This window comes from Alligator mississippiensis, chromosome 4, assembly GCF_030867095.1.
Source record: "Alligator mississippiensis isolate rAllMis1 chromosome 4, rAllMis1, whole genome shotgun sequence".
NCBI classification, from domain to species: domain Eukaryota; kingdom Metazoa; phylum Chordata; order Crocodylia; family Alligatoridae; genus Alligator; species Alligator mississippiensis.
The window spans coordinates 60,473,015-60,499,923 of NC_081827.1; the positions used below are offsets into that span (position 1 = coordinate 60,473,015).

At 40.3% G+C, this 26,909-nt stretch overlaps 1 protein-coding gene across 2 annotated transcripts in view; it reads left to right on the plus strand.

The window, feature by feature from the left end:
- ARID2 (AT-rich interaction domain 2) overlaps positions 1 to 26,909 on the plus strand; it is a 172,916-nt gene that overhangs the window by 56,694 nt on the left and 89,313 nt on the right. The gene's annotated exons all lie outside the window — the stretch shown is intronic.

Here is a 26,909-nt window from a genome sequence, read left to right on the forward strand (position 1 = left end):
ATGTTTCCTAGGCATACAAACTAGATTTATAGCTTAACATATTTGGATTGTTAGAAATCCTACATCTGAGTTGTGCGGGCCGGGCCCTGATCCTGCCGCCAAGTGCGAGTCGGGGGGGGGGGGAATCCGCGGCCTGTCTTTTGCGGACGCGGGCTGTGGCCAGCAGCCCGGGCATGCAGGGTCGGAAAAAACCGGTGGCGAGCTAGAATTAGTCACAAACGCGTAGTGGTTGATTGAAAAGATTGTTTACTTACACCCAAAGATGGTAGTGGTGTAGGCTGGACAGGTTTCCAGGCGCAGCTCCCGCTTAAATCCTCACTAGAGGACTACGACAAATTCGGTTGCTCCCACAGAGTTGTTTAGGCTCCGCGGGTTTGGTTCGGTACCCTGGTCCCCTGGAGTTGTTTAGGCTCTGTGGGTTCGAAAATTGGGTTTACAGGAAAGGGATACGTCTTGGATTGCGATCGGCGACGGGGAGAGGCTAGAAGCGAAAGCTCCGTGGGTTCGGTTATTAAGCTTGAGAGAGGCGCGTTGGGTCCTCAAGGTTCCGCAGCGCTTGGAGATCTTCACACAGTACGAAGTCTCTTCCTCCTGGCGAGTTATATCTCTCTTTCCAGTTTGTTTTCTTTCTCTCTCTCTCTCTCTCCGACTTGGACGGAAACTACCCAAGCCTTTTGTATGGCTAGCAAGCTGCCACGTGTGCCTACATTTGGAACTGGCCAATAATGTGGCGCGAATCCAAATACAAATGGTGGGAACTCCTTTGCAACGTGCATCACTAGTATGCAAAAGAAATGCACCCTGCAAAGAAGCTGTAATTTGGCGGGAAATCCCCCGTTGCACCAGAGTTCTCTCTCGCAGCGGAGAACTCTATCGTGCAAAGAAAGCTACAGTCGGCGGGAAAATAATTTAGCAGTGCCGAAGCACACACAAACAAAAAACCACAACTTTGGGTTGTGACACGAGTATGTTATAAAATGATAAAATATATATTAATCACTGGATGATTAACTTTTTCTCATATTTGTATCAGGCTGCATTAATATGGCAACTTGAATTTAATTAAACACATGAACCAGCACTTCAGAATTATTAAACAGAACGTTAATTTTTTGGGCACAGAAACTGTTTTTCTTTATCAAAACATGATGCACATTTACAACTACCTAATTTATTAAACACTAGTATTAACTGTTATAGTATTAGAAGTATGAACTGTGGTTAGTGAATTAAAGCAATTATTTCAGGTCTGCCTGGGGAAAATTTTCTAAAATGCCTAGATCAAAGTCATTTAAGTTTATCTTTGCCTAATTCTCTTTAAAATGAGAAGGCTATTTTGAAATTTTTTTACCCCCTTTCATGTTTTTAGAATGCAAAAATCTTATCCCCTTCCTTATTTTGTATTCATAGTCTAGAAGAGAAAAGAACAAGCTTTCTTGCTTTTTCATCTCCTAATTGATTTCTCAGCTTTGAATGAATCAGTCCAAATGAAGAAAATAGTCTTTCTGCACCTGCACAAGTGGCCATTGCTGGTAAAAGCTGTTTCCAGGTGCTTTGCTCTAGTAACTTCCACCAGTACAGTGGTGTGACTTTCTTTAAAACATCCTCAGTAAATGTCTACTGCTTGAATGGTTCACCTCTAGCCATGAAATTTATCATGGTTGGGCATGATTGATGGGTGATTAGTAGATGCCAGTGTCATAGCAGCATTTCCCTGGTACTTTGTGTTAAGAATATTTAGCAAGAAAATGAGGTGGAGTAAGTGCTTGATCCCACTGCCTTACTGCTTGGAGTTTTACTATGCTGTCAAGTGTTTTTTGTTTTAATGTTTCTTGAAGTTCTTGCCAAATTTCAACGTTATCTGCAGTACAGCAGTAATCTTTCTGTAGCTTGTCCAAGGCTATGGAAATAGGTTTTAATGTATTCAGCATATCTTCTACCATTTCTATCAGACCATATCTATCATTTCTATTTAGTCCAGTGTTGACTACTATAATTGTGACTTAGATCAGTTTTGTCATGATTTTCTGCATAGGTCATTATCAGAATGGGCTATTTCTTAATAAATAGCTCAAAATAGTGGACTACTGAATTCCATTATACATTTTGGGGGAGAGTCAGTTTGAATCCCCCTGTTCTCTTCAGTGAAGCTAAAGCAAACTGTCTGTTACAGAAGTATTTTGCAGTTTCAACATTTTCCTTTATTCCTGGAGTACTTAAATATTTGGCTAAAAGGTGCATCAAGTGAGCACTCCACTCGTATGTTGTGACTGTAGGGATCCTTGGCAGCGGAGTGGGCAGCAGAGGCCCCCCCCTCGCTGCTGCCGGGTGCACAAGAGGCACCTTACCTTGGCAGTGCAGCTGGCATGAGGTTCCTGGCAGCGGTTGCAGCAGCACTGAGCCTCTCCGCCCTCCTACGCTGCGTTCCGCCTACTGGGCGGAAGGGTCACATGCCCTTTCATGCCCCCCTGACACACTGCCTCTGGTCCCCAACCCCTCTCTGTGCATGTAGTGGCGGGGAGCCAGCCACCGCTCCACCAGCCCCCTGGACAAGCCATCCCTGGCTCTGTCCCACTCCCTCAGCCCTGGACACCACCCGAACTGAGCAGTGCTACCAGCCCAGCCACCAACCATGCTCCTCTCCTTCCTGCTAGTACCAGGCAATACAGGTACTAGATTAATGGTGCTTTAGCTACTGTGCAGTAGTGCACAAGTAGATGCTGACCGGGACCAGTTTGCTCCCAGGCAGTGGGGGCCCGCTGCTGCCTGGCTAAGCTCTGAAGCTGTGCTGGCTGCAGGGGCAGCTGTCTCCCCGCCATGTGGGGATTGGGATGTGTCCTGGTCCCCACATGGCTGGGTAAAAGCTGTTTCCAGGCGCTAAGAAAATTCTCCCAACTACTTAATAAAACTGTCTAGAGAGAGAGAATTTCATGTTGTAAAAATAAACATATATATATATATTTTGTTTGAATGACTTCATTGTTTAGAGTCAGCTGTAATCTTTTCTTCTTGGACCCAACATGTGAGCTTTGTATTCAGAATTTTCTGGACCACATAAAATGTATTTAGTATTTAATGCCATCCAGAATTACATGTTGCTTGGCAGATATGAAGCCACAAAAGAAACAATAGAACATTTGGGTTAATAAGCATAAAGTTTGTATCTTAGTTGTTTGAGAGATTTCTGGCGGTCTTGCTGCTTCATTTAACAAACATTTTTTTTCAGTCTTTTTTTGAAGTTTCCTCTCTACGTTTGTATCTCTGGCTACTTTCCTTCTATGAGGCACGTGTGCCATATTAATTGTACGGCACTGTTCTTCCCATTTATTTCCATTTAAAAAAAACAGAAGTACAATAAAACTTTACAGGACTTACCCAGGATTTCAAAAGCCTGGTCAATCTTCAATGGATGATCAGGTTTTATCTCAACTAAATTCCAGGCCACCTCTAAGGACTAATATCCTTAAGCCTTTTTATAGTATCTAATATCTGAATAATGTTAATATTGTTTTCTATTTCTCAGTCTTCCTGTAAAAGAATAGCTTCTCTGCTAATATGCATTCAAGACCACCTTAGTATCTTCCACTTCAGTTTTTAATAAATCATGTTTTGAGCTTACAGTTCAAGTATTTTTATCAGCTGTGTCACATCTACCTTCTAATTTGGTGTGTTGGGCAAAAGTGTCTTTTTATCTTGGATTTTTTGTTCTTTTCCTTCTAAAGTAATTTGTAGTGATTATATGTAATTCCCAACACAGACACTTCCCAACATAATATGTGATCTTCTCGGTTCTATAGTCAGGCTGCTCATCATACTTTGCTGTTCTTTCTTGTTAAGTGTTGTGTTTTATTTTTGGTTTTACATTGTTACCAAATAAATCAAAGCTAGAAATGGATCCAGATCTCTAACAATCAGTGTACGACAGTAAAACTTCCCAGGAAAGAACAGAATTTTTTTGATCCATCATCTTGCCCTATCCACTATTAGATTTAGGTTTAATTAGGAAGGATTGATCTGAGTCAAGTGGAAAGCCTCAATTTCAATAATTAATTTAAATATGAACTTTGCCATTTGCATTTCAGTTACTTTATGTAACGCAGTGCCTGTTTATTGTTTGATAAAATGTTTAACATTTACAACTAGATGGATCCTTCCTATTAGTTTTGATGCATCTTTTTGTACCTGGGAGGGAATAGTAAAACTTTATACATTTATGTAAGGAATTTTAGACCATGATGATATCATGTGCATGGGACCAGCAATAATAGAAACTGCATGCCAGGTGGCAGCACAAGATGAAAATATGGTTCATAAGATGATATCGAGTGATAAAGGACCATTTGTTTTGAGTGTTCATTTTGTTTCAGGTGTCCACAAAATGTGCTAACTAATTAGTGTTCCAGTAGCTTCATAAAGGGCAGCTCTAAATTTGGAGAGGCTAGAACTCCCTTCCGTCCACACACACAATTTTCCTCTTGCTCATTTGTGAAAGGTTTTACATTGTGTCCAAATGCAATGTGTATTTCATGTCTAATGTAAAAAATTAAGTCAAAACTGTACAAAAATCATACATTGTTAAAAATTATATGCTGATTAACTGTAGGAAGGAGAAACGGCATCATGGCACAAAAAGCTGTTCTTAAGCCCCTCAAGCTGCCCCATGGGACACCACATCTAAACTTCACTGGCTTTCTGACCCTTGTGTCACTTTTTTTGTCTTGTTTCAAATTTCACAAGCATGTGCTAAAGGTTACCTTATGCAGTAAGATTTCATACACCCTCTACAACTAAACTACAGGGTAAATTGCTTTCACTGGAAGTACCTCAAAACCCCAAGTGCTGCCCAAGTGCCTGACCAGCCTATCTTACATGTGTAAAGAAAGAAATATAATTTTTTGCCACTATAGCTTCACATATTCCTTCAACAAGACAAATTACTTGGCCAGCTAGTGTCTGCTAACTGAATTGATCTTGGAGTCTCATTCACTAATTGTGACATTAAACAAAATTACCTAGGCAGAAAACTGGTTTACCTCAGGACAGAAATTTTCATCTTAGGATCCTATAGACGTACATGCTTATTCTCCCATTTTAAGTACCTGTCAAGTATCCAAATTAGCACTTTGCTCTGGGATAAACAAGGCTAATTTGAGGTAAAAGCTGCACATACAAAGGATTGCCCTGGTCTGTTTTGGTGCAAGGCAAAGCCTTGGACAATCAATACTAGATTAAACCTGTCATCTGTTTTTAGCCCTAGAGATTGCTCATGATTTTGACATTAAACAGTTTTTTATAGTGTCTGGAGTGACAATAAACTGAGGGGTATTTTTTAGCATTCTAGTATACTGAAGTCGGGCATTAATGAAGAGTTTTGCATGCAGTGAGATGCAAAGAGAAGTGATGCTATTAGATATGAATGTATATAGCTTAAATCTTTTCAGATTCTTATTAATTGTATATTTTAATATATTAGAGAAGGATGAATGATATCTTCCTTATTTACCAGGTAATCAACTTTTTGCTCAGGATTTGTTTAGCAGCAGCATTAGAATGGCAGCTGGAATTTAATCCTGTTGAAATCCTGGAGTTGGAGGCTGCTACCACAGCCTGCAATTACTTTGCCAGCTCTTGTATATAGATTCATATCCTTTGGGTCTCTCATGGAATCAAGCTGTTACTACAGTAAATTTTATAAAAGCTTGTCCTCAGAAGTTAAATGTTTCCCCCCTCCCCCCCAATTCTTTCTTCACATAGAAGAAGACACAGCTTTTAACTCAATTTTTGCTAGACACTCATGGATTCATCGTATCATATTGTTCTGTTTATAATGTGATCTTTTTCCCTGTCACAAAGCCATCAAAATCAGGCATACATTCAGGATCAACCTATAATCAGAAAAATGCAGTACTGATGTCTGAAACAAAAGACACTGCATGGTTCTGGTAAGGGGCATAATGGCTGGTCACAGGTTCAGAATAGATGACCCTCAGCAGCTACTTGAAGGGCCAGCTGTTGTGGCGTGATCATCTGCTCTGTATGATAGTGGCTTTTGAGGGTGCTGTGGAAGGTCACATGCTCCATCATAGTGATGGTGGCCACCTTAAGGGCCAATGTGGCTGGCCTTTAATGATGCACACACTGTTACCTGCTCTGTCGTAATGGCAGAGGGGTGGAAGTCTCAGATCACGTGGGGAAAAGTTAAAATTGCTGGAGGACCCAGATCACCACTGCACTGAACTTCCTAGGATCTGCCTGATTTTTTTCTACTGAAGTAGGAAGCAGGTAGGGTAGAAACTCAGAAGCTGTAAGAGTTGGGTGTCAAATAGAGGCTTCCAGAGCTCTGGCTTCACTAGCAGAGCTAGAAAGCCTTTGGACCCCTGCTCTGGAGTAATCTGTGTTGGCAGGTCCATATTGCAGCCACAGAGCCACACAAAGTGAGCTGGCAGGAAACCTTGCCTGGGGGTCATTGGAAGCTGGTCAAAATCAATTGTGAAACATTTGGGATTCAACAAATTAATATTTTTTCCAACAAAACCAAATGGAAAAAGTGTGATAAAACTCCCACTTCCCTACAACCTTCACAAATTTAAGAAATTTTGGATATTGGACCTTTTTTAAAGCCTAGAGCTATTTTGGATGTAGAGTTTCGGATCCGGGGTTTTGACCTCACGTGTCAGTCAAGCCTGAATCCACTTAAAATCTGGCCTTTTAATCAAGGCCCACCTTTTTTTAAACTCAGAAATGGTTTCCATTTAACTGTATTTGTCTTGATAACAATTGATGTGGAATTACAGGCTGAAGATGAGCTAGTGAGGCTTGGGCTACATTCTTTAGAAGATACTTTTTTATTTTAGTATTTTTTGGTGTATTTAGCACTTCAGTTCCTTTGCTTGCTTGCTTGATTTTTGTAAGCAATTCAAGAATTTAATCTGAAATCGTCTACTGAAGTTTGGGGGAATAGCTATTTTTCCTAACCATGCGGTCGATTTATATACAGGTTTGAATATAATTAGAGCCATAAAATATTAATTATTTAGTTAAATGTTTTAGGAGATTTTGATAAATTTATGTCTTAACGTATTTTACATTGAATGCAGATTTCATTTTAGCCTGGTTTATTTTAAAAAATAAAATCTTACATAATAAAATAAAGGTATTAACATTTTAAAAATCCAATTTAATTTAAAAACACCTGTGTGGTGATTTTTATTATTTTTAAATAAGTAAGCTTTAACCTTTCTGGTTTTAAGTCAGAAACCAGCTCTGTGGAGTTCACTGACTCCCTGCTTGATCTGGGGAAGTGGCTTAACTCTACCTTGGCAGACAAGGTTCCTTGGGTGAATTTGATGTCTTTTATTAGACCAATCCAAATAGTTGGAGAATAGTTATTAAGCAAGCTTTCGCGTTCAAAAACCCTTCGTCAGGCTAAGGAAGTTTCAGCAGTTGGTGTGTGCTCTTCCTGGATGGAATGAAAAGTAAAGAAGCCAGGGGCTGGGCTGGGGAGTCAGTTGCCAGGCAGATTATAATGTATCAAAAATCCAATGTCTATGTTTAGTCCATGATCTCTAGTATTTGGGAGGTTGATGAAATCGAGCTCATAGGTTCGTCTCTGGGAAGTGTTGTGTAAATTTCCCTTGAGGATCAGGACTGAGAGATTGGAGAGAGAGTGGCCCTCCTGTGAGAAATGTGTCCACACTGGTAATTGGGTATTTCTGTCTTTGGATTTCTGGTGTGCATTCATTCTGGTGCGCAGTTGTTGTTTGGTCTCTCCTACATATTTTCCATCAGGGCATTTGGTGCATTGGATGAGGTATATTACATTTCTGGAGGTGCAGCTATAAGATCCTGGGATGCTGATGGCTCTGTTGTGGGGTGTAGTAATTGTGGGGGTGGTGGAGATGTGTTGGCAGGTTTAACTCTACCTTAGTTAGCTACATTTGCAAACTGCACTGACATCTTCAGGTGAAAGGCTCTGTTGTAGATACAGTTTTATTATTACAGATGGTGAAGCCAAGGCTGCAACTAAATTCCAACTAGCTTCGAGCATCAAGGACAATAAAAAGTCCTTTTTCAGATATGTGGGGAGCCGGAGGAAAAGCAGGGGCAACGTTGGACCCCTGCTGAACCAGATGGCACAACTGACGCCCAGGAAAAAGCCAACCTATAAAATGGGTACTTTGCATCGGTCTTTCATCAGTCCCATGGGACGCCCATGCCCACTACGGGACAGGGAAGTCCGGGTAAGGGTGATCCCCTGCCCTCCATTAATGCTGACTTCGTGAAGGAACATCTTGAGAAGCTGGATACATTCAAGTCAGCCGGCCCTGACAATCTTCACCCCAGGGTACTCAAGGAGCTGGTGAGCATCATAGCCCAGCCTCTAGCACGGATCTTTGAAAACTCTTGGTGCTCTGGTGTAGTGCCCGAAGACTGGAAGAAGGCCAATGTGGTGCCTATCTTCAAGAAAGGGAGGAAAGTGGATCTGGCTAACTATAGGCCCATCAGCCTGACTTCTATCCCGGGGAAGATCTTAGAAAAGTTTAATAAAGAGGCCATCCTTAATGGACTGGCCGACGCCAACATCTTAAGGGATAGCCAGCATGGGTTTGTTGCGGGTAGGTCTTGCTTGACCAATCTCATTTCCTTCTACGACCAGGTGACCTGTCACCTGGACAAGGGAGAAGAGATTGATGTCATATATCTTGACTTCAAAAAAGCCTTCGATCTGGTTTCCCACGATCACCTCTTGGAGAAACTGGCCAATTGTCGCCTTGGGTCCTCCACGATCCACTGGCTGGAAAATTGGCTCCATGGTCAGACCCAGAGGGTAGTAATTGATGGAAGTCACTCATCATGGTGTCCTGTGACCAGTGGGGTCCCCCAAGGCTCTGTCCTTGGACCCATACTGTTCAACATCTTCATTAATGATGTGGACACTGGAGTCAGAAGCGGACTGGCCAAGTTCGCCAATGACACCAAACTTTGGGGCAAAGCATCCACGCCAGAAGACAGGCGGGTGATCCAGGCTGACCTGGACAGGCTCAGCAAGTGGGCAGATGAGAATCTGATGGTGTTCAACGCCGATAAATGCAAGGTTCTCCACTTTGGGAAGAAAAACCCGCAGCATCCTTATAGGCTCGGCAGTGCTACGCTGGCTAGCACTGTGGAAGATAGAGACTTGGGGGTCATCATTGACCACAAGATGAACATGAGCCTGCAGTGTGATGCTGCGGCTAGTAAAGCGACCCAAACGCTGGCTTGCATCCATAAATGCTTCTCAAGCAAATCCCGGGATGTCATTCTCCCCTTGTACTCGGCCTTGGTGAGGCCACAGCTGGAGTACTTCCAGTTTTGGGCTCCACAATTCAAAAAGGATGTGGAGAAGCTTGAGAGAGTCCAGAGAAGAGCCACGCGCGTGGATCAGAGGTCAGGGAAGCAGACCCTACGATGACAGGCTGAGAGCCCTGGGGCTCTTTAGCCTGGAAAAGCGCAGGCTCAGGGGTGATCTGATGGCCACCTATAAGTTTATCAGGGGTGACCACCAGTATCTGGGGGAACGTTTGTTCACCAGAGCGCCCCAAGGGATGACGACTAGGTCGAATGGTCGTAAACTACTACAAGACCGTTTCAGGCTGGACATAAGGAAGAATTTCTTTACTGTCTGAGCCCCCAAGGTCTGGAACAGCCTGCCACCGGAGGTGGTTCAAGTGCCTACATTGAACACCTTCAAGAGCAAACTGGATGCTTTACTTGCTGGGATCCTATGACCCCAGCTGACTTCCTGCCCTTTGGGCAGGGGGCTGGACTCGATGATCTTCTGAGGTCCCTTCCAGCCCTAATGTCTATGAAATTTATGAAAATATGAATTTAATATGTTAGTCCTGGTCTGTTTACATACATGTACAATGTAAATATTTTTAAATTGCATCATTTTCATCTCAGATTCATATTTAGCAGCCTTATTATTTATCACGATAGTGACTTTTGTGGAAGCCTTTTGAGAAGAAAGATTAGGCTTTACATGCAGGTCTTGTGTAACAGCAACATTTGCAGCTGTAATTCTCTACAGCTCTGCTGGTGAAAGCTCTGGAATAGGACAACCTGGACTGTATGGCTGTTACTATTGGTGGAAATGTGTAACTAGTAAATTGTGGTACAATGTGTGCTAATGTAAATGTTGCCTGTGTGTGAGCAGTTTCCTAGGAATCCTCTGAGATATTGGCATACATCTCTATACTCAGAAGGCTGAAGGCAAAGAGTAGGCAGAATTTTTCATTAAGCAAGAGCTTTTCAACTTTAATTCCCAGTAGTTGCAAGCTCTAGCAGAGATAGCATAGTGGAGGCTTTAGTGTAGACAAGGTCTAAGAGGTTTTTTTTGTATCTGAGCCTGTCAAATATAGTGACAGATATTGGAGCACCCGGGGTATGCTACAGTTTCCATCAGTGGTAGCTTGGGTAGCTGCAGCAATACTGAAAAAATTAAGTTTTCCAAACATTGATAAAATCATCTTGGGTACAAAAGACTGAATTATAAGAGGAGGTGGAAGAGGATTTTATCTCCTTCTTTGGACCCAAATCTGAAAATCTGTGCTCAAATGATTACTTTTAATTAAATTAGTGAGAAGTGATTTTATGTGATTTAAGGAAATTGCTTAACATTCTGTGTTTTGGCTTAGGCATCTGTAAAATTATTATGATACCTTATATACTTTAGGTGGCAGTATTTAATGTGTGAAGTACTTTTGAGGTCTTCTGATGAAAAGTGCTAAATAAGTACACTTGATTATTTGTGCTGTTTATTGGTCATGTTGGAATACTAATTATGATTGCAAATTTGTGATCACCATGAAATAAAAATGCTAGGAAAAATGCCAAACCTAATTTCTAGACAAATGGGTCATTTAGACTTGTCAATTGAAACTTTTTAAATTTTGAAACAGTAATAATTTTAAGTAGTTTTTTGCTTCAAACAGGATGGACAGTTTCACAATTCACATCTGTAGATCTCAGACAGTAACAGGCTAAAATTATAAGGAAAAATTAGGTTGGGTACTAGGAAGAATTTTGTAACTGAGGGTGGTTAAATACTATAACAAGCTACCTGGAAGTGGTGGCATCTCCATAATTGGAGCTTTTCAAGTACAAGTTAGACAAACACTTGGACTAGGATGTCCTGTTTTGACCAGGGGGCTGAGCTAGATGAGTACCTGAAGTTTGTAACAACTGAATTTTTGTCTGTTTAGGAATTCTTGTCTTTTGAGGAGTTTGAACTAGAGAGGTTTTTACATATAAAATAAAATTAAAATATGACACAACAAAAGAACCTGAATACTTTGTTCACTAAGCCAGAGTGGCCAGTCCATGGAACGCATGCCCACAGGTGGTGTGGGCAGCCTCTGTGTGTGGCATGTAGCAGCAGATCAGGGAGGGAACAGGGAATGCAGGACCAGATAGAGCATCAGATCAGGCAGGGGAAAGGTATTAGAGTGATACTTGGAGGGTGCAGGGCTTAGCTCGTGGCATGCCTGCCAAAAAGTTTGGGCCCCGGTGCACTAAATGGTCCACTACTTGGAAAAGGTCCTTTGTGCAAGGTTTATGTTGTTGTGTAGAAACCCACAACAGACAGGCATTCCTTTCTCCTTTCCCAGCAGGATGCTGCACATTTTCTTTTGCATGATCTCAAAAATGATTGATTTCTGCTGAAACGTTACCTCTCATATTAATTTCTGTTCAGAAGCAAAGCATGAATTTTTTTATTGGAAAGAAGAATTTCAGAGATGGGGTTTAAATTTATATAAAACTGAAATTATAATGGGAAATGAAAAATATGTTTATAGAATTATTTACCGTAAAGGTTGTGAGAATAGCTGTTTTACAGTTTGTCATTACAGTGCAATCCAAAAATATAATAATTCTCCCAAATTTTAAAATATTTAAGTGACCTGAAAAGTTTAGCGTCTCAATGAAAATAGAAAATCCCTGGCTTTTCAAGTAAGCAAGCTGTACTCTACTTCTGCATAGATTCCAAGCATGTGTATTAAATTAAGCAGGTCAACTTATTTATGTTGACTTTCATGTGACTCTGCATGCTTAGCTATTACGCTGAACTAGGCTTTATAGGAGAACCTGATTCCTTTCCACTGCTGCAATATGGATGAACCTACCCCCTTTTTTTTTATTTATAACAGGGGAGTGAGAAATGAAAAAACTGAACTCTGTTCTTGGTAGATGTAATGCATTTCATTGCACCCTTTCTCTGTAAATATATCAATTAAGTAATTTTCTTATGTTGATGTGAGAAGCAAAGCAAAACTATTTGGAGTTTAACATAAAATATGCTATTTATAGTTTGGAATAATTTTCCTGAAAAATTTTAATAAGGCCCTTGAAAAGGCACAAGGGAATGTTTTTCTTTTTCTTCTTCTTGTGTTTTTTTCTAATAAGCACATTAGCTGTATCTATTTACATATTAAATAACAAAGTAATGAACAAGAAACAACAAATAGTCATCTGCATAATATGATACTTACTATAATTTGCAACCAGAATTTTAGGAGAGGTCTGGAACTGAGCTACCATGGAAACTTGCCTTTCTGTGAGGGCAGCCCTCCAAGCTAAAGTCACCAACAGAACATAAGGAGAGAGCTTGCACTGTAGCAGAATGGATTTTCTTCTGTGTCAATTCAAATCCTTGTTATGCAGTAATATAAATATTCATAATAAAAGGAGCATAATTAATTATGACAGTTGTACAGCTATCTCAGTTTTATATAGTTATGGTCTATATAATGTTCTTTCTATAATTAGTTTAACATATGTATATAATACTTGTAGTGTTCATGTCAAGATTTGTTTCTGTAATGTATGATATAAAAGGAAAGGCTTATAAGCTATTTGTAATCACATACAACATCCATTAATATTTTTAAAACAGACTAGCTAAGTATTTAGCAAAATGATTGACTGTAATTTTTAATGGAAATAACTCCTTGGGCTTTTAAAATCTGTTTCAATCATTGCATATGTTTTGAACTGTTGAACTGTAGGAGTTTTCATTTATACTTGTTAAGATTATTTTTATATTTTTATCTCACTAACATTATGCTCAGGCCGTTGCTGCCTAGGTGACAGTTCAAGCTTTGAATGTAGAAAAAGCTTTCAGGCAAAGGGGGAAAAAAATCTATCTGAAAGTAATTCCCTGGTTGGGGGAAATTGTAAGGAGGTTCCCCAGATCAAACTGGATGAATAAACACCCAAAAGTGATATGGGTCATAAGAAAAGGGCTACAAGGAATGGATGGTGGTGGGGGAGACTGATAAGTTGAGAAAGCTCTACCTTAGAGTCAGGAAGTGTAGGTAGATGTGGAAGTTTCTAAACATTCAAACGAGTTAGCTTTTGCTAAGGGAATTAGATAGTAAAATACTCTTTAGCCAGATGAAAAAAAGGCAATGTAGGGGTTGGTGGGTAGATATTAAAGGTAATTAAGTATTCCCAAAAAACTAAATGAATATTTTGCCTCAGTATTCAATTAAGAGGATGATGTTGGGCCATGTAGGTAATAGGAATAAAGATATGGAAATGGAAATTACCGTATCCAAAGAGGGAGCAAAGATTTAATGTGTCAAACTAGATAATTTTCACCCCAGGATGCTGAAAGGATTGGCACATGAAATTGCAAGCTCAGTAGGTAGGATTTTACTACATATATCAAATGAGGCCTGGTACTGTACAGCTTGAGAGTGGCAAATGATAATACCTTAGTTTAAAAGGGGATGCAAAAGGAAGTGATCTGGATACCTATAGGCCCATGCGTTTTGCCTCAATAGTATGTAAGACTAGAACAAATTTGAATGAAAGACTAATCAAAGACATGGAGGCAAATGAAAAATGGGATAAAATGTAGGGCATGTGAAATGTTGATTCTGTCAGATTGACTTGATAACTCTGTGTGGGGGGGAGATTTTCTATACAAGAAAAATGTGGAAGAACTACTTCACTGAAGCATTTATGGTGCCATATGGAAAATTTATCAGTGAAACTGAGAAGACAGGTGTTTAATATGAGAATTGCAGGGTTTGTAAGGATTGCCTAAATGATTGGCAAGATAGGGTTGTATTGAAAGGGGAAGCATCAGGTTAAACAGGTTGCAAGTGGAGATCAGATTTGGACTGATTTTAATTTTAATATATTAATGACCTTGGCTCTAAAAGGAGAAGTATCCTAACTTAATTTGCTCAAGGAAATAAATCTGGGAGGAATCATCAATACAGAAGAGGATTAGGACACCATACTAAGAGATGAACTTGAGTACTGGAGTAAAAGAAATGAAATAGAATTCAATAGTACAAAATGTAAGGCCATACACTAAAGGACTAATGTGAATTTTTGCTGCAAGCTAGGAAGGCCAAAATTGGAACTGCCAAGGAAGTGAAATGCTTGAGTATACTAGTCTGTCACTTAATGACTCAGCCACCAATGTATGCACCTGTAAAGTATTTGTAGAAGGCATCAGTGACACCTCATCTGGAATAAGTTGTTCAAGAAAGATTTTGTGGAAGAAAGCAACTAGGATAATCAGCAGAGTGGAGTGGGTATCTGGTCCTTGTTTTGTTTAGTAAAATGAGAACTAAACAAAACGAGGATTATTCTTTCTAACCTCCACCCCCTCCTTCCAAGGATGTATTGAAACACCAGAGAGAGGAGCTAATGGACAACTAAAAAGTTTCTAACCATCAGAGTAGTGAAGTTTTTAAGCAGCTTTACAATAGGAGGAGTTGGGAGCAAGAACTAGTTTTAATTCATTTTAAGATGGACCTCTATCAGTTTTATGAAAGTTACTATCTGCTGTAGCAGGGGACTGGGCCTGATGAACCAGCAAGTTCTTTCCAGTGATTCTGTCTTGTATCCCAGTACTTTCTGAGAAGGGTGAAAGGGGAAGTGCAACAACAAGGACCAATGCACAGTTGTGCACTTGGGATAGAATACCCATATGCACAAATACAAATACAGTTTTGGGCTCCACACTCCAAGAAGGATGTAGACAGATTGGAAAGAGCCCAGTGGAGAGTAACAAAATTGATTAGATACCTGGGAAGCAAAACTTTGAAGAAAGGCTGAAAGAACTAGGGTTATTTAGTCTGAAGAAGAGAAGACTTAAGCGGGGATTTGATAACAATCTACAAATACCTGAAAGGTGTTTATAGAGGGAATGTACATGGGATTTTCTCAGTGGCTTTAGGGGGACAGGTCTAGGAACAATGGCATCAAGCTGCAGCAGAGGAAATTTAGGCTAGAGATTAGGAGGAACTTCAGCTGTGAGGGTGATCATGCATTGGAGCAGGCTACCTAGAGAAGTTATGGAATCTCCATCCTTGGAAATTTCAAAGGCATACACTTGGCTAGGATATTTTAGTTGGATGATCCTGCCTTGAGCAGGGGGATAGACTACATGACCATTTCAGTACAGCTGATATGGCCCAGAAGTCACCTCAAGTAGAAAGCGTAATAATAATATTTAATAATAAGACATAATGAATTTATTACATCCATTATTATATTATTAGTAGATGCAATACATACTTTCCACATCAGAGATGGCTTCTGGGCCATACCAGCTGTATTGATTTTATCACAAACCCAGAGAAAGTTCCGCTTTCATCCTCTCATTTGTCCTTCTCCAAACCAATACTATTAGAAAAGTAATGCTAAAGAGCGTCCATTTTTGATGTACTAGTTTGGTACTGTAAGTCGCTAAATTTCTAGAGGCAGAGAGAGGTGTTGTCTTGCATGTAATTATTTTGTCTTCCTTCAATTCTGAACAAAAGCAAATGTCAAATAGCTGCTAAGGGAAGCTCATGTGATTATTCCCACTTCGCCCAACTCATGTACAGTTGCCAGAAGTATGAAAGAAGTTTCCCTCCTGATTGCTTAGGAGGAGGCTGCTGGGCAGAATAAGTGGGGGTAAGGGGAAGGTGAAGAGCTGTGTGCAACGTAGTATGTTTAACCCCATGCCAGGTGAAGGCTAATAAGGAAAAAAAAAATGCAAGAAACATGAGGGTTCAGCACTTCGATAAGAATAATTAGTCTTTTTGTAATAGCTCCCTCCACTGTCTTATCAGTCTCTGATTAGTATTTTTGCTAAACTACATGTTCTAGTTTTTATACGTGGATCCTTCAAAAAATTCTGAATGCAGGTGCAGGCCACTTTGAGTTGTAAGTGTAGGTATTCACATAGTTTTGATTGGTCAGAGTCATCTTTCACAGACCCCTTAGGTATAGTCTGCAGACTGCTGGGGGTCCACAGGCTTGAACTATTGTGTTATTGAAAACACCGTTTGTATTTTAGTTATGTGCATTTATAACAAGTAACCAGGCTGAAGGATTTTTCATTCTGAAATTAATATTAAAGTATGTTATGTTTTTTAAATAAATCAATCCTAGAAGTTCCTTGCTAAATAGAAACTTGAATTTTTTAATGGAAATTTGAAGATAAATACTGTTCATTTGTATTTTTGCTGTGCTGTCTATCTAGTTCCATAATCTGTTTTGGTTTAAATCTTTAAAAGTGACTAGTAACTTTGTGTTCCTTTAGTTTTGGGTATCCAGATTGAGATATTGTTAAAGGAGTTTGATCTTCAGGAGGTCCGATGATTTGTTCTTTAAAAATTGACATAAATGTCTCTGGTTAGAAATCCAAAACTTATTTTTCAAAAACTATGCTCTCAGTTTCTCATTTCAGTGTTGTAGGGCTTTTGCTTTTGATTAAATATTTGAACAAAACAAACAAACAAAAAATCTATGCTTTACCTCTCAAGATACAGCACAGATACGACCTGGATTAAAAGAAAAGAACAGCCATAAACTGCATTTGCACTTCTCAAATTCTTGGATTGGCTAGGGACCACAAGTATTATCCAGCCACTGTCATTAATAGTAGTCTCTCTAAGGCTGCCAGTAAGGTGCCCTGCAGCCCAGAATAGCCATAGTGCAAAGCTGCTGTCTGTTCCCATTGTGGGACACACATTATATATGAAGGCCATAGCACAATACTTTGCCTTTCCCGCAGCGGTCACTCTCTGTGGACTGCTTGTGTGGCATACCGATTCAACATTCTGGCCCCTCATTTTATTAATCTTATTAATCCCTCTTAATACATATTAGCTGCATCTGTCTTTCAAGGCCTAATCTTGAAGTCACCAATGTAAACTAAAGGAATAAAAGAGGATTGAGACCTATACAGTTTAATAATAACTATTAGCACTTATATACAGTGAAAGAACCACTCTAAGATATTAATTCCTGTAATGCTTATTTTCTGCTCTTTGCAGTCAAAATATGGTATTTATAGCCTTGGGTCCCATAGAAATAACTTTCCACTCATTAGCAGCTTAACTGAATTTGCACACACAATTGATTGTGTGCAAGAGCTGACATGGTCATGAACCTGGTGGTGGTAACACAGCAGAGTTTGCACAAGTTCCATAATGATAATTTACTGTCCTGTGGGAAAGAAACTCCGAGTTTGGTCATTCCTAGAATTCCTGTACCCTGAGTGAAATAACACCCTGTGCTCTTCCCATAGCAATTTATAAACCAGACTAGTAGATCTAGAACAGAATTGTAGAATTTAAAATGAGTACATTTAACCTTAAAATTTAAACTGAGTTACATCAGTGCTTTTCTCTATAGACTAAAATAATAGGTCACCTTTGTAATATTTACTGTATGGCTAGTTGCTACTGGCAGATGTTAACATAATGGGATGATGGGGATCTGAGGGATTTTATGCCCCACCCCAAAAGTTGGTCTTCCTGCTATGCAGACATATATCGCAAGATGTGTGATGTTTCAGATGAGCAAAAAATTCTTCAGATCACAATTGCGTGACTGCTGGGGCTGAACTGGGACTTGGGGCTGTCCCCTCCCCAGTCCAGGGAATCAGATGGGGTGGGAAGGCAGGAGTTGTGTGTCCTGGACCCCACGGTGGCTCTGTGCCTCATCCCAGGGTTCAAGACCTGGGGTTATGCCATGCCTGATCTTAATGTTCAGGGAAATGTTGGGGTCAAGCACAGGGCAGCCTTGGGTCCCAACTGGGGATCAGGTGCAGGTTGTAGAACTTATGTTCCCAACCTCAAGGCCAAGAGTTAGGATGGGGCACAGGACACCCCCCAAATCGCTGGGGTCAAACCTGTGGCTGTCTCCTGCCTGATTCCAAGAATCAGAGAGAATGGCTATGTCTTGGACCCTGGGGCGGCTGCATGCCTAATCCTGAGATTCAGGTGAGTGTCAGGATCGTCAGGTACAGGGCAACCCCAGATCCCATTCCCCCATTAATCACATCTGCCAGGGACCTTACTCAAGGCCAAACAGTGTAACAGCAAACTTCCATGTAAGAAAAAAGGGTAATAGTTTTACTTAATTAGAAGACAGGCCAACAGGCCCAGATCTGGCCCCTGCCAGAACTCTGGATAATTAATCTCTGATAAACAGGATGATCTCATTCTTGCAAACGCTGGCAACGGCACACCTCAGATTTTATTGCTACATAAGCCTCCACCCTTTTCCCACACACACAAAGAGAGAGGTATTATACTTCCTTTTTCCAGAGTTAAAGTTAAGTAATTACAAACCCAAAGGGTTCCAGAATGATGACTCTGTGCCCCGCCATCATGATATTTTAAAAGAAAGAAATGTGTTGTGTTTGCACTCTAGATTTTGAACCTTTATCCATTCACGTTTTTAAGTTTTTTCTTTGTAACCTTGAAGCTGAAATTCCTTCTGAGAGAAGGATGGATAAAAGAGAGTGGAGACTTTGTACATAATTGCATGATTCTGGGAGCTAAGGTTTTATAAAAATCATTGAATATCATGAAGCTCTCAGTAAAATTGTGTGAATTGAAAGCACTAGAAAGAAAAAGAAATTAATAATGACTTGAAAGTATGTAAATAAAACAAGCAGAGGCTAGGTAGAATGGAAGACCCCTGAATGTTTCTTTAGCCTCTTGGTAAACAGGTTATCAGGCCATGTGTTTAAGTACCCAACAGTTTTCTGTATAGACATTTTATGTTCTCCTATGCAATACTTTAAATACTATACTTAACCTTCAGATTGCAGAGATTTGTTGGTTTAGGTCTGGTCTCAGCATATAATCATATGCTTCTAGAAAAAGGTTCATCTTTATTGCTTTCGGTATGCCTGTTGAAGTCAGTGAAATTATTCATGGCCCTAATACCCAGCTCATTGAAGTTTTTGTCATGTCTTTTATTTGATTTCAATGGATTTGGGGTCAAGATTCACAGGAGTAAAATTAAGCACCTGCAGAAGTGTTTGCAGGAGCAAGGCCAGATTTTTGCATTTACTTTGCTGTCACTATAGGGCAGTGATTCGCAAACCACAGTTATGCAAAATCCTTGCAATGATCATGCAAGATGCTCCTCTACAGTAACACTGTTAGATGCGCAAAATCATTGAATCATAGAAAATTAGGTTTGGAAGGGACCTAAGGAGGTCATCAAATTCCACCCCATGCCCAAAGCAGGACCATCCCCAACTAGATCATTCCAACCAAGGCTTTGTGTAGCCAGGTCTTAAAAACCTCCAAGAATGGAGATTCCACAACTTCTCTGGGTAATGTGTTCCAGTGTTTACTACCCTCCTAGTGGGAGAGCTTTTTGTAATATCTAACCTCAACGTCCCTTGCTGCAACTTGAGACTATTACTTCTTGTTCTGTCATCTGCCACCACTGAGAACAGTCTAGCTCCATCCTCTTTGGAACTATCCTTCAGGTGGTTGAAGGCTGCAATTAAATCCTTCCCTCAGTCTTATCTTCTCCAGATTAAATATGCCCATTTCCCTCAGTCTCTCCTCAGAAGTCATGTACCTCAGGCCTCTAACATTCTCTGGACTCTCTTGAATCTGTCTGCATCCTTTCTGTAGTGGGGGTACCCAAAACTGGACACAATACTCCAGATATGGCCTCATCAGTATTGAATAGAGGGACATAATCACTTCCCTCATTCTTCTGGTACCGTTCCTACTATTGCAACCTGGTATGCCATTAGTCTTTGCAACAAAAGTATTCTCTTGGTTTGTATTCAGCTTCTTGTCCATGGTAACTCCCAGGACCTTTTCTGCAGAGCTGCTGCTTAGCCAGTTGGTCCCAGCCTGTAGCGGTACATGGGATTGTTCCATACTACATGCAGGACTTTGCACTTTTGCTTATTGAACCTCATGAGTCCAATTCTCCAATTTGTTGAGATCTCTCTGAATCCTGGCCCTACCCTCAGCGTATCTAGTACTGCTCCCAGCTTTATGCCCTCTGCAAACTTGCTGAGGATGCACTTCATCCTGTCTTCCAGTTCATTGGTGAAGATATTGAACAAAATCAGCCCCAAGCCTAACCCCCAGGGCATTCTACTTGATGTCAGCTGCCAACTAGACATTAAGCCAATGATTACTACCCTCTAAGCCCAACAATCCAACCAGTTTTCTATCCACTTTACAGTCCATTCATCCAACCCATATTTTCTTAGCTCGCTTGCAAGAATGTTGTGGGAAGCCATATCAAAGGCCTTGCTAAAGTCAAAGGTGCATCACATCCACTGCTCTCCCCATATTCACAGAGCTAGTCATCTCATCACAGAAGGCAATCAGGTTGGTCAAGCATGACTTACTGTTGGTGAATTCATGTTAATTGTTTCTAATCAGCTTTTTCTCCTCCAAATGCTTAGAAACAGATTCCTTGAGGAACTGCTCTGTGATTTTTCCAGGGACCGAGGTGAGGCTGACCAGTCTGTAGTTCCCCAGATCCTCCTCCTTCCCTTTATTAAAGATGGGTACTATATTTGCCCTTTCTCAATGGTCCAGGACCTCTCCTGTTTGCCATCAGTTTTCAAAGACAATGGCGAGCAGCTCTTCAGTCACATTGGCCAACTCCCTCAACACCCTCAGGTGCATCTGTCTGGCCCCTGGGCTTGTACACATCCAGCTTTTCTTAGCAGTTCCTTATGTTCTTTTGCCACTGTTGGCTGCTCACCTCCTCCCCAAACTGTGCTGCCAGGTGCAGTGGTCTGGGAGCTCACCCTGCTTGTAAAGACTGAGGTGAAAAAGGCATTGAGTACTAAACCGTTTTCCTCCTCATCTGTCACTGCAGTGCCTTCCCCATTTAGTAAGTGACCTGCACTTTCTTCAGGAAAACCTCATCAAAACATGCCAACACTTCTCTACCACCCCCAAAATAACTACACCCCACAACAGAACCATCACCATCCCTAGTTCTTAGACCTGCACCACCAGGAATGTTATATATCTCAACCAGTGCACTAAATGCCCTGATGGAAAATTTGTAGGAGAAACCAACCAACAATTGCGCACCAGAATGAACGCACACCAAAAATCTATCAAAGACAAGATTACCCAACTATCTGTGAGGGCACACTTCTCACAAGACAATTACTCCCTCTCCGATCTCTCAGTTCTAATCCTCAAAGTGAACTTACAAAACACCTTCCGTAGGCGAGCCTCTGAACTTCATAAATCTACTGGATACAAAAAAATGGACTCAATATAGACATTGGATTTATGACACATTACAACCTGCTTGACATCTGATTCATCAGGTACCTGTCAGACCTAATCTCATACATTCTTCTTTCCCCCTCACTTTTTCTCCCCTCCTCCCCTACTTTTCTGCCTTTTGTCTTCCTGATTTCCAGCCATTTCCTTTTTCTTTGAGACCCTCTCTTTTTTACCTTGTACTGTTATCACTGTAGTGTTTCCCTTTGGCTTTTTTTCCCCCTGCTTTCTTCCCCCTTTCTTCCCTGTTTTACCTTTTGGTTTTTCTAATTTCTACCTATTTATATTTTCACTGACATCCTGTCACACTTTCTGCTTCCCTCATTCCTGTTTTCCTCATCTACTAATTCCTTTTTCACTGACAGCTTCTTTCTATCTTGTATTCTGTCACTGCTTGTCTCCCTTTGGCCTTTTTTCCCCGCTGCCTGCTTCCCCCTCCCTTACCTGTTTTACCTTTTGCTTTCTAATTTCTACCTATTTACATTTTCACTCGTATCCTGTTACGCTTTTAGCTTCTCATTCCTTGGAGTCTCAGACCACGGAGACTCCCTATGTCTGGAGAAGGGTGACTGCACCCGAAACCTTTCCTAAAACTTTTTTCCCCAGCTACTCAGTTGGTCTAATAAAAGATATCATTCAAAGAACCTTACTTGCCTGTGTCCTTAGACCAACATGGCTGCAACCAAAAGCCTTGCACTTTCCTCTGAATCCTAGCCCTATCCTCCAGCATATCTACTACTTCCCCCAGCTTGATGTCGCGTGCAAACTTGCTGAGGGTGCACTCTACGCCATCTTCCAGGTCGTTGATGAAGACATGGAACAAACCAGCCCCATTACCAATGCCTGAGGCACTCTACTGCACTCTCTTCCTTTATGACACTATCTCCACTCTTTTTCTGTTATTTGATCTCACCCAGTATCAATACCTTGCATGTAGAATTTGAACAATTCAGCTCTTACGTTTTAAAAACACATAGATGCTGGTTGTATTGGTAAACTTTAAAGTAAGCTTTTAAAAGATTACTGTAAAATTATTAAAAAGTGTAAAGTGAGCAGGGGAATTGAGTCATTGTTGATACCAAGATGAACATGAGTCGTCAATGTGATGAAGCGATCAGTAAAGCTAACCAGGACTCATAGTAGAGATGATATCTTTTATTAGACCAATAAGATTTTTGCTAAAAAAATTCTTAAATGGAGTATAAACACCCTTCATCAGGCATTGGAGAAAAGATTGTAAAAATTCTCCTGGGTTGAAATGAAAGTTCATATTTCATAGGATTTCACAGAGGAGTCAATCGATTTGCATCATCACAGGAGGTGAGAGGCTCCTGTGAGGCTTCATACCAGCAGTGAACTGACTGCTCAGAGGAGTTTTCCATCTATTGACTATCTACTATGAGACCTGGTTGCTTTTTCCTCTAGACCAATATAGCTACAAACTTTATCATGTATTAGCAGGTACATGGCAAACAGGTCCAGAGAGGTGATATTTCCCCTCTATGTGACATTGGTCAGGTTGCAGTTAGAGTACTGCGTCCAGTTTTGGGCGCCACACTTCAAGAGGGATGTGGACAACCTCAAGAGGGTTTGGAGGAGGGCCACTCGTATGGTTAGGGGCCTGCAGGCAAAGCCCTATGAGGAGAGATTCTGGATCTCTTCAGCCTCCGCAAGAGAAGGCTGAGAGTCAATCTTGTGGCTGCTTACAAATTCATCAGGGTGGGGCAGCAAGGAATAGGAGATGCTCTGTTTACCAGGGCACCCCTTGGAGTAATTGGGAACAATGGCCACAAATTGATGGAGTGCAGATTTAAGTTAGACATCAGGAAGAACTTCTTTACGGTAAGGGTTGCCAGAATCTGGAATGGGCTTCCAAGGGAGGTGGTGCTCTCCCCTACTTTGGGGGTCTTTAAGAGGAGAATAGACATGCACCTGGCAGGGGTCATCTGACTCCAGCGCTCTTTCCTGCCTGGACAGGGGGTTGGACTTGATTATCTGCTGAGGTCCCTTCCGACCCAAACAGCTCTGAATCTATGAATTGAAAATGATGACTATCCTTTCTGATTTATTTTCTTCCTTGGTCAATGCATTCAATGATCTGACACCCAGCAGCGAATTTATAATAGTTAAATGCTATGGAATGGGAGTGATTGGTGCAATGAATTTTAGGTTGTGGCAGATTTTAAAGAAGAATAAAGTATCTTCTTTGGTAAAATACAATGGGGAAATAGATTATTTAAGCAAATATGTCATTACATGAGTTTTGGTAAATATTAGGTTTTATGCGTGACCCATCACTCTAACGAAGAGTGATTGCCATATGTAAACTATAAATTCTGCTTGATTTAAAATTTTTGCTGAAAGGATTGAAAAGGGAAAAAGCAAATGGAATCAGAGAGAAGGAAAATGAACTGGAAGGGCAAAACTAAGATTTTAGGACAGTCCGGGGGGCAGGGAAATTCCTGGATTAGGTTACCATACAAAAAGAAAATCTAGTTAATAATTTTTAGGGATATTTTTTTAACAGACACTAAATTATAAAATAAGTAACATGAGTATTTTTTTTTATTTTGAAAGATTGTAAAGGCAACAATATTGAAATATAAGTCCTACAAATCAGAAAAAGTAAAGTGATATCACAGTTAAGATTTCTGCTGGGTCCTTAGTTTAGTTGATGGAATCTAGTTAATCAAGAGAATACTACAGCAGTGAGTCATATAATTATGCTTACTATTTTATATAATGGTTTACATGTTGAAATATTGTACAGATATTAATCATAGTTATTTGCAATGCAGTGCCTAATCACAGCCTTTATTAACTCTTAATTTCCTTCCTTTTATTGGATTAACTAAAATGTTTAACAATACATTTCTATTATGAAAATTTATATTTTACTTGATTTTTAAATTCGTGCTTTCTTCAGTGAGTTCTACGAAGAGCTTAAGCACGTGCCTAATTGGAAACTTTGATTTTTTCCTGTTGAAGTCAATCAGAATACTTTTTGTGTTAAAAGTTTAGGCACATGCTTCCTTACTTTAGCTGCATATACTTGTTCAAATGATCTGAAAGAATTCTCCCAGGTTTGTTCTCCTGGTTTAAAAAGAAAAAAAAGTACCTGGGAGACACCTGAACAGACATTTGTACGCTGAGCTGTTGAAGAACAGAGAGTTTACAGTGCTGATGCTGCATAGCCAGAGGGCCCTTGGGCACACCTCTCAGAATGCTTTTCAGACACTTTCAGTCTGCCTGGTAACAGTTGGCAGCAGTACACAGAATAGTCCTGACTGACGGAACCAGACTGCCTTGCAGGCTGCGTCTCATTGCAGCACAAAGTGGGGATTGTGAAGGGGGCTTGTTCTGCTCCCTGCTTGGTTGGGGCAAATCAGTCCAACCTGAGCAACGTGCTCTTTCCTGGGCAGGAGGGTGGTGGACACGAGCAAAGCACCCTGCGCTACTGTGACTTCTCTCAGAAAAGAACATTTACAGACACTTGCTGTCCTAGGGGAAGCTCTCAGGAGTGATTTAACCCTGGTTGTTCCCTGGTTATTTTTCTCCTGGAGTAGCCATTTTTGCTCTGAGAGAAAAATACTGAACATCTGCAACACATGGTTTCTCCTGGGAAAGCAGCAATTCTCTCAGAAGAAACTAAATGTCTGTATGTGGCCTTTGATCATACAAGATGCAAGTGCCCTCAGCCCCTGTTTATAATAGTGGGACTTAAGAGCCACAGCATTTTTCAAAGTTGAGCCCTTTGCTCAGAGGAAAGAAAATTCTTGTATCAATAAACTAACAGTTAAAAATACAAAATGATTTCCTCATTTCCAAGAAATTGTAATGCAAGACTTAATTTTTGCTAACACTACTGTACATAACATCATGCTTCTGAATTGTTCAACTGAGGTCATTGGGACTACTCTTGGATGTGAAGATTCCCCATTGTGACTTGTTTGAGTTTTGAGCATATATGTTTGAGATTATATATTAGATCAGTGGTTTTTAACCTTTCTGGACTCAAAGCACCTGTCCATAAGTTCTGTGAGTTGAGTGGCACCCAGGCTCAGAAACTAATTATATATTACAGGGTTTACCTCCTTTCAGAGGGGTTGGGCAGTGGGGGAGGGGAATTTAGCCAGGGAGAAACAAACCTGAGCCTATACTTCCTCTTATCTCCTCACACCTTTCAGAGAATCTCACTGTACCCATGGGTGCCTTGGCACCCTGCTTGAGGATGACTGTGTTAAAGTAATAGTAAGTTCTGAAAATGAATGGTTTTTCACTGTAAATTAATGAAGGTAAAACATTTTACCCTGCTACCACCACTTTTATCAATGCAGTCCAGTCTGTGTATGGTTTCTGTTCTCAAACCATTCTGGTGTATAGTGTTATAATGTAAATAACACATTTAGTGTTGCTGTGTGGAAGATTCTGAAGCAGTTGCCTTTAAGAGTTACAACTTCTAACCATTTTGTGGTATTTAGTGTCTTATTCCATTTTATTTATGAACCACATTTTGAACCTCTCTGCTATGTCTGTATATTGTCCCTTATTTTAGATATTATGATCTAGTGATCCTCTCTAGCCTTTAAATTCTCTGCATATTTTGTCAGCTATGAAGGATATTATTGATTAAATTTTTGTAGTAATTTTTAACTGGTCAACTGCACAGTTATTTCTGGTAATAAAATCAACAATGGATGTTCAGAAAAAGAAAATGTGTTTTGTCACAAAATGGCTAGATATAAATTTTTAGCCAAGGAATTTCCTGAAAATGTGAACATATTCAAATTATAATTGCTCTTATTGCCTTTTGTCACATGTATGTGTTTATACAAAATTGTATTTACTCAAATACAAGACGAGTTTTTTTTCCCTGATTAACCTCAGGGGAAAAAGCCCCTCATTTTACATTAATACACAAGGAAACCTCACTAAGTACGTTGTCTATCTTTAAATTGCTACGAATTTAAAGCAGCACGTACTCAGTAATAGAAATCAACTATGAAGTTGATTAAATGCAGCCAACACTGAGCATGACTATAAAGCACATGGTCTATACTGGGCAAACATGCTAATGGGAACCTACTACAAGGATAGGTTAGTGCAGCCCATCTGGGTAAGATACATGGTAGTGCCCACTGTGCTCAGTTGCCCTCAGCACCAACTCTTTTTCAAGTTATGGTGATCCACTACATTGAATACTTTCTAACTTCTGCTTCACTCCTGCAGCTGAGGTTTGCCTTTCTTTCCCATTTGTAGATTTACTACAGGCATGTTTATTTCAAAGCCATTGTTTTCAAATTTGCTCCTCACTTCCTGGTTGTCAGGGAAAAC